Source organism: Lissotriton helveticus, chromosome 4_2 (assembly GCF_964261635.1).
Source record: "Lissotriton helveticus chromosome 4_2, aLisHel1.1, whole genome shotgun sequence".
Classification (NCBI taxonomy): domain Eukaryota; kingdom Metazoa; phylum Chordata; class Amphibia; order Caudata; family Salamandridae; genus Lissotriton; species Lissotriton helveticus.
The window spans coordinates 1619730-1627788 of NC_136064.1; positions in this window are offsets into that span (position 1 = coordinate 1619730).

Genomic DNA, 8059 nt, shown 5'->3' on the forward strand with positions numbered 1-8059 from the left:
CTCTATTTATATTTGTTGTTCGAAGTATGCACAGATAAATGCTTTAAAAGACAGCTTTAGGTGACTGCTTATTTTTGTACCGACTGGGCCATCAAAATAATCTCCTGGCAACCCTAACCATAGGACTGGAAGTTTGTTGCAGGATCAGCACATTATTTACTTCCTCCACCCTCGATTAATGCCATAATAGCAAAAGTTTAACTTGGATTTTAACCCCTTCCCTGCTACGCACATTCACCTGCTGTGCTGGGGGGAGGGAGGGTACGCGCAGCGCCGCGGTGCTCATGACGAGCTCAGCTCGTCATGCAGCACAGTGCTCGTGTACTCATGACGAGCTGAGCTCGTCATGACCACACCCGTTTCTTTAGAACGCTCAGCACAGCAGGGGAATTAGCCCAGCATGAGAGTGTTCTAAAGGCCATGATGAGATCAGCTCGTCATGAGCACAGGAGCACTGTAGTTACAGTGCTCGGCGTCCTGTGACGGCGGCGTAGGGATAAACCCTACGCCGCCATCAATAACATGCTGAGTTACTTGAAGTGTCTGGGAATGCACCCTGCATTCAGACAACTCACTCCTCATTCTCGCCCTCACTTTCATGCTCACCCTGCACTCACAGCTATCACAATGCACTCACACTGATCACCATGCACTCACACCATTCACATGCTCACCCTGCACTCAAAATGCACTTGCGCTGTTCACCCTATACCTCACCCTGCAGTTACAACCAGCATACTACTCATCCTGCACCCAGTGACATTTCACTCACCTGCCCCCCTCACTGCTGTGCCCAGCAGTAATCATACATTCATTCATCCTGTTCTGAACTTGAATCCGCACCTAAATTTGTACGGCCACCTCACTCACCCTGCAGTCATTCCTCTCACCCTACTCCCACACTGTTGCATCGCTCACCGTGCACTCACATGTGCACTCGCCACCCACACAGTGCAGAGGGTTAATGTGCCCGCTACAAAGAATATGTACCATGCAGATCACAGAAATGAGTGCGAGTAAACAATGAGTAGCGATATAAAAAACTAAAATGTTTGTCAGAAAGGTGCTATAGAGAGATGAGGTGTATTGTTGGTGAGTGGTAGTGAGGGAATTCATGGAGAAGAAGGAAACTGGGGTGAGGCACCAAAAAAGACTTGCGCCTTGTGCAACCAGTGGTAGGGTCAGCCCTGGCTGGGAGGGTTAGTCCCCTCCCCGAAGTTCTGGTCTAGTGGCTCTCCTGCTTCTGCCGATTATTATTATTTACATTTGTAGTGCGCTAATGTTACCAAAAGATGTTCTGGGGCTAATAACCATTTCTGCCTGAAGGCAGATGAGAAACACACAGAATAAGAACCAGCCAAATGGGGTAACTTACAGAGCATAGAGAAAGGTTTTTATATCTTCCTAAAGGATAAAAGATTCTTGGTGGAGCAAAGCAAAGGAGGGTGCAAGTCCCATAACTGCACGGCCTGCACCAAAACAGCGAAACAGACAATTCATGCCTTCTTGAATTAGGGTCTACTATAAGCTGAGTGGCACAGGCTGAGAGGAGCATACTGTCCGACCCGTATGCTTGGTGAGCAGAGATGAGAGTGGACAGCAAGGGAGTGGGAAAATTTGATTGAAGAGGTCAGGGATGAGGAGAAATGTAAATTGCCGAAGAGAAGTGTGGACACGCAAGAAGTGAGTGTGAGCCAAAGGTGAGGGCTTCTGTTAGAACAAAGGGGAGATGTGAAAGATGAATGGGGGACTGGAGAGGTGTAAGATACAAATAGACAAAAATTTGAAAGGAGAGACGAGGTGAATGAGAAGTGCTGAGGGGCACCGGAGGTGACGGGCCAGAGAGGCCATGAGATAAATGCGAGAGACTATTGGAGATGAGGGAAGTGAAAAGACAGAATGGCAAGAGGTGATTAAAGGTGAAGTGAGAGGTTGAATGGGGAGAGTTCAGACGTTGTAAAAAGGGGTGAAAGAAAGTGGCCTGCAAAGTGAGACAGGGATCCGGGGTTGGGAGAGGAGAGAGGTATGTAAGGGAGGGGGTAAGAGGAAAACTGCATGGGTAAACTGCTTAACTCTGCACAAAACCACCAGGGTTTTAAGAGACCCCTGCTTCTCCCGGCCAGGGCCAGGTGAGCTTCTAATGTGGTAGCACGTATTCCTGCGGAGTGGAAGGCCCTTCACAAAGGTTGACCAGAAATCTTTCTGATGTTAATTGCTGTATTTTGGTTATAAACAGGTACGGATGGGGTGAAATTTTCCTCAGTGTTACGGTGTGTAAAAAATTAATTTCAAAAGAATGAAGCAATGCTATCCCAAAATACGCAGCATCACATAACATCATTTACATTTTCTTCCCACACAATTTAGTCAAGCCTGTCACGTAATTTGGTCCTCACGTGCCTCATAATTCCAGTAGCCCTGCCTACAGGTTTAGACATTTTTGTCAGGTGGGGGTCCTCAAAATGTTGACAGGGGGGTCTCGGCATCCAAAGGTTTGACGACCTCTGCCCTAGGGGGTTATGTTATTTTATTGGTAGCGAAAAGGAAATATTAATTTGTCAAGTTACTCCATTTTTTTTTTTACTCTCCTTTGCATATTGGATCCGAAGACAACTAAGTCATTCCCTGTGATGTTTCATCTGCCTACGTGCCAGTAGCTGTATAAGTGACACATAGGGGCATATATGACAAGGAGTCAACGCCAGCAGAACTTCATTTTTTCCGACGTTCTGGTGTCATTAAGTCCTTCACCTTATTTACAAGCCAGCGTTAAGCCACTTGACGTGGCTTATTGCCACCTTGAAAATAATGCCACTATTTACGTAGCACTTAGGGTGAAAGGGGCTGGCAATGGGCGTGCCTCCACTGCAACCCTTGCTTTTTAATGCTGCCCCTTATTTACAAAGTATGGGGCAGCGGCAAAAAAATTGCCAGGAAATACCTGGTCTTTAGGGGGCGATACGAGGAGAAATGTTTCATTTCTCCTTGCACTTTGCTCTTTCTTCGTGTGCTGCATTCTGAAACACTCCTACATGCAGTGACCAAACTAGGACAGTCCTCTGACATACCAGAACACTGAAAGAGCAGGGCTGCAACAGTTAACTCATACTTAGATGTCCACTTAAACATCAACATTTTGGCCAGGCAAGCTTCAACTTCATCCATGGGTAGAACACCCTCCCAAACATCAGAACACATGGCGGGGATTTCTGACCAGGCGCATGTTTCTGAATTGCTATTTTATCCAAGGCTGGGAATGAATGTCACATTTTGGAGGAAGCCATAGTGTTATGATTTTCCTTGGAAGAAGAGGAAGTTAAAGTGGCCAGTACATGAAAACAAGCTGACCATGAGTATAAGGTGCATGTTGGTTATTATAAAGAATTAAGCCACGCCGAGTCCTTAGAGATCTCGCTGAGTCGGGCTGGCCAGAATCATACAGTAGGCATCTGCTTTTAAGAGTTTTCAGGGCTTGCTGCACACATTTCAGGAATGAGTATGGAGGGAGCCTGCTTCAATAAGAACCACTGAATATCACTCCAAAGTAGTGGTTCACCATGAAGGAGTAGTTTCTGTCCTGTAACTCCAGTTCTGTAGTAGGGGTATCTCTGTTATAGTCATAATCTAGTGAATAGTCCCGCCCATGTGCGTGGACCCCGGAGCAATCAAAAATAATCTCTTATAGTGTCAAAAAATGCAGAAAAGCATAGACACTTAAGAGAGAATTTAAAGACAGATAATGCAGCCTAAAAAGGCTACACTGTCCAGTACTTCAACTAGAAATTCCACCATAAAATCCACAAAACAGCAAAAGCCTGTACAGATTTCCCTTGCTTTACCAGCAAAATCCCTCAGGAATGATAGAGAGAAGAACCTGGACAGACAAGCCCCATAGGCTGCCATTATGTGGCTCAAAACAGGATACTGTGCCTTTAGGAGAATCTTCCAGAACCTTCTCCCAGTATCCTAGAATGCATAGCAGGTCCAACTTAGTTTCAGTTCTTTTTGAAGATGTAACACGCCAGACCTGTAGCATTCCATAAAGGAATATGTCTCTCTCCACCGGGGAGGAGGGAGGGCGCTTATGACTATAACAGAGATACCCCTACTACAGAACTGGAGTTACAGGACAGAAACTACTCCTTCTGTAGTAGGGGATCTCTGTGTATACAATAAACAAAGGAATTGGAGATCTCTGTGTATAGTCATAATCTAGTGAATAGAATGGCAAGCCCATCCCCACACCAAAGCGGCGGTGGAGAAAAGAGAATTAACGCCACTACTGTGCGAACAGATTTCGCAGCGAAGCCTGCCCAACCTGAGCGTCTGCCCTGGCATCAGTGTCCAGGCAGTAATGCTTAGCAAAGGTATGAACCGACTTCCAAGTGGCTGCCTTGCAGATTTCTGCAATCGGAACATTACGGAGCAATGCTGTCGTGGCAGCCTTGCCCCTGGTGGAATGAGCCTTAGGCTTACCTCCTAAGGTCTTATTAGCTTTTTGGTAACACAGCTGTGTGCAGGACACAATCCACCTAGAGATAGACTGCTTAGAGGTCGCAAGACCCGTCCTGACTGATCCATAATTGATGAACAATTGGTCTGACCTACGAATATCACTGGTTTTATCCAGATAAAATTTCAGCACCCTCCTAACATCCAGGGAATGCAAAGACCTTTCCGCTGGAGATGAAGGATTCTGAAAGAACGTAGGTAAAGTTATAGTCTGGTTGATATGAAAATGAGAAACAACCTTGGGAAGAAATTTAGGGTGAGTACGCATAACAACCTTAGCAGCATGAAATACAGTATAAGGTTCTTGGCAACACAACGCCTGAATTTCACTCACCCTTCGGGCCGATGTAATGGCCACGAGGAACGCCGCCTTCCAGGACAGGTGCTGCAACGAAGCCTTATGAATAGGTTCAAAAGGCTCCTTCATCAATCTGGACAGCACCACATTCAAGTCCCATGAAGGCGAAGGAAGTCTGACAGGAGGGAATACTTTCTTCAAGCCTTCCAGAAAATCTTTGATCACAGGGATCTGGAAGAAGGAAGTCTGTGAAGGGCATTTCCTGTAGGCAGTCAAAGCAGCCAGATGAACCTTAATGGAATGGACATTAAGGCCAGACTGCGCCAGATGTAGCAGATATGGAAGGATGACATCTTCCTTGCATGTCGTAGGGTCATAGTTCTTAGACTTGCACCAGATGCAAAACCTCTTCCACTTGTAAGCATAAGAAGTCCTAGTGGAAGGTCGCTTAGCCTCCTTCAGTATGTCCATACAATCCTTTGGGAGATTCAAATGGCCATATTGCACTATTTCAGGAGCCATGCCGCCAAACTCAAAGACGAGAGGTTGGGGTGCACCATCCGCCCCCCGAACTTCGTGAGAAGGTCCGGCCTGCACGGCAGCTTCATGTGAGGAAGGAGAGACCGGTGAAGCAGGTCTGTGAACCACCACTGTCTGGGCCATTCCGGGGCAATCAGAATCATCTTCGCCCTGGATTGGGAGAGCTTGATGAGAACCGCTGGAATCAGGGGAATGGGTGGAAAAGCGTACAGAAAGCTGTTCGTCGACCAGTTGATCCATAACGCGTTCCCCAGAGTCCCCGGCTGGTAGTACCTGGAGGCGAAGTCTCGGCATTTGCTGTTTTCGGCGGTGGCGAGCAGATCTACGTCTGGAGTTCCCCACCTTGCGAAGACTTCTCCCAGTACTTCGTCGTTTAAGACCCATTCGTGGTTCTCCTGAATCAGTCTGCTCAGCTCGTCTGCCTGAACATTCTGCACACCTGGCAGATGAGTGGCCGTTATCGAGAGTCCTCGAGCCAGAAGCCAATGCCAGATCGCCTGCGCCTCCTGAGACAGAGTGCGTGATCTCGAGCCCCCCTGCTTGTTGAGGTAATACATCGTGGTCGTATTGTCCGTCTGTACAAGCAGAGAGTTGGTCCGAAAGGACGGTTGAAAGGCCTTCAGCGCCAAGTGAACAGCCCTGAGTTCCAGGAAATTGATGTGGTACGTGGACTCCGACGGGGACCACGTCCCTTGAATCTGCAGATCTCCGGAGTGCGCTCCCCATCCCAGGAGAGAAGCATCCGTCACGATAGTCTGAGTGGGAATGTCCTTGTGGAAGGGAACCCCTCTGTGGAGATTCTCCGCCGAACACCACCACTTCAGAGACTGAAGAGCGTGCAGAGACAGTCGTATCTTGTCGTCCCAAGATCCTCTCCTCTGGTCCCACTGATCTTCCAAGCACTCCTGCAGCGGTCTCATGTGCAGCCGCGCATGCGGTGTCAGGAAGATGCAAGAGGCCATCGATCTCAGCAGAGAAGACACCGTCCTCACTGTCGTGGATGGAGTGGACATGAGAGCCTGAGCCTTCCGAAGGAGTGATAAACGTCGCTCTTCCGAAGGAGACACGCTTGCTGACAGCGTATCGATGGAGGCTCCCAAGTACTGGATGCACTGGACCGGAGTCGGGACAGACTTGGACATGTTGATGTGCAACCCCAGCTTGTTCAAGAGAACGCGGGTCTTCTGGAAGTGTGCTTGAGCTTCCAAGAAGGAGGAGGCCTTGATCAACCAATCGTCCAGGTACGGGTAGACAAACACCTTGTTCTTCCTCAGGTGTGCCGCTACCACTGCCATGCACTTCGAGAACGTCCGGGGCGCAGACTTCAGCCCGAACGGAAGTACCGTGTACTGATAGTGATTGCTGCCGACTTGAAATCGCAGGAACTTCCTGTGTTTGTGTGCAATGGGCACATGGAAGTACGCATCCTGTAGGTCTATGGCGCAAAGCCAGTCTCCCCGCTGCAGCTGAGGATAAATCTGATGCAACGACAGCATGCAAAACTTTTCTCTGTGAATCCATTTGTTTGCCTGTCGCAAGTCCAGAATGGGCCTGAACTCGTTCTTGTCCTTCTTGCGGACCAGAAAGAACCGTGAGTACAGACCTCTTCCTCTTTGAGACAGAGGTACATCTTCTATCGCCCTTTTCCTTAGAAGGATGTCGGCCTCCGACTGGAGCTCGCGCAGTTGATACTGCGAGCTGACTGGAGGAATCGATGGAGGAGGGCTGATGAACCGAAGACTGTATCCATTGCAAACAATATTCAGCACCCACTTGTCCTGACTAATTTTTCTCCACTCTGCCAGAAAAAATTTAACGCTTCCCCCCACCAGAGCGGGTAACGGACGAAGGGGAAGTAACCGCTCAGGGTCGAGACCCAGCCGGGCCCTTGTTCGCGGTAGAGGACTGCTGTCCACCTCTACCCCTCTGATGTTTCTGGAAGGGTCTTTTGTATTGCTGCTGGTGGTGCTGCTGCTGTTGTTGCTGCCCAGAAGACTGTCCCCTTCCTCTACCCTGCGACCCGAACCGTCGTTGGAACTGGCGGTAGGGTTTCTGCTCTTTGGGCTTCTCCAAGCCCACAGCCGTCAGGGTTTCAGCCTAGGCCTTCATCCTGGCCATTTCGTCATCTGCGTGTTTCCCGAAGAGGGTGTCGCCGGAAAACGGCAGATTTGCCACTCGTTGTTGCGCTTCAGGCTTGAGCGACGTCAGCCGGAGCCAAGCATGGCGTCTCTGATTGATACCGTGGCAGTATCCATGCGCGGCCAGCAGGGAGATATCCGCCGCGGCGCTGATGGCCTGGTTCGAAACCAGCATCCCTTCCTGGACGATCTCCATGAAGTCCTCTTTCCTGTCGCGCGGGACAAGGTCCGCAAACTGTTCCATGGAATCCCACAGTGCACGGTCGTATCGTCCCAACAATGCCGAGTCACTGGAGGCCTTCATCGTCGTGGAAGACGTCCCACACGCCTTCCGTCCAGCTGAGTCAATCCAGCGGCTCTCCTTATCCGGAGGCACAGTGGAGGACGGGGAGGTAGCATGCAGTTTCCGAGCCGCCGTCACAATCACCGAATCAGGCACTGGGTCCTTCCGCAAGAAGGCCGGGTCCGACTCTGGAGCCCTGTACTTCTTGACAAGCCTAGAGGGAGCCGCTTTCACCACCGCCGGCGCAAGGAAGAGCTGTTCAGCCGGCTCAACCAGTCCCGGCACCAA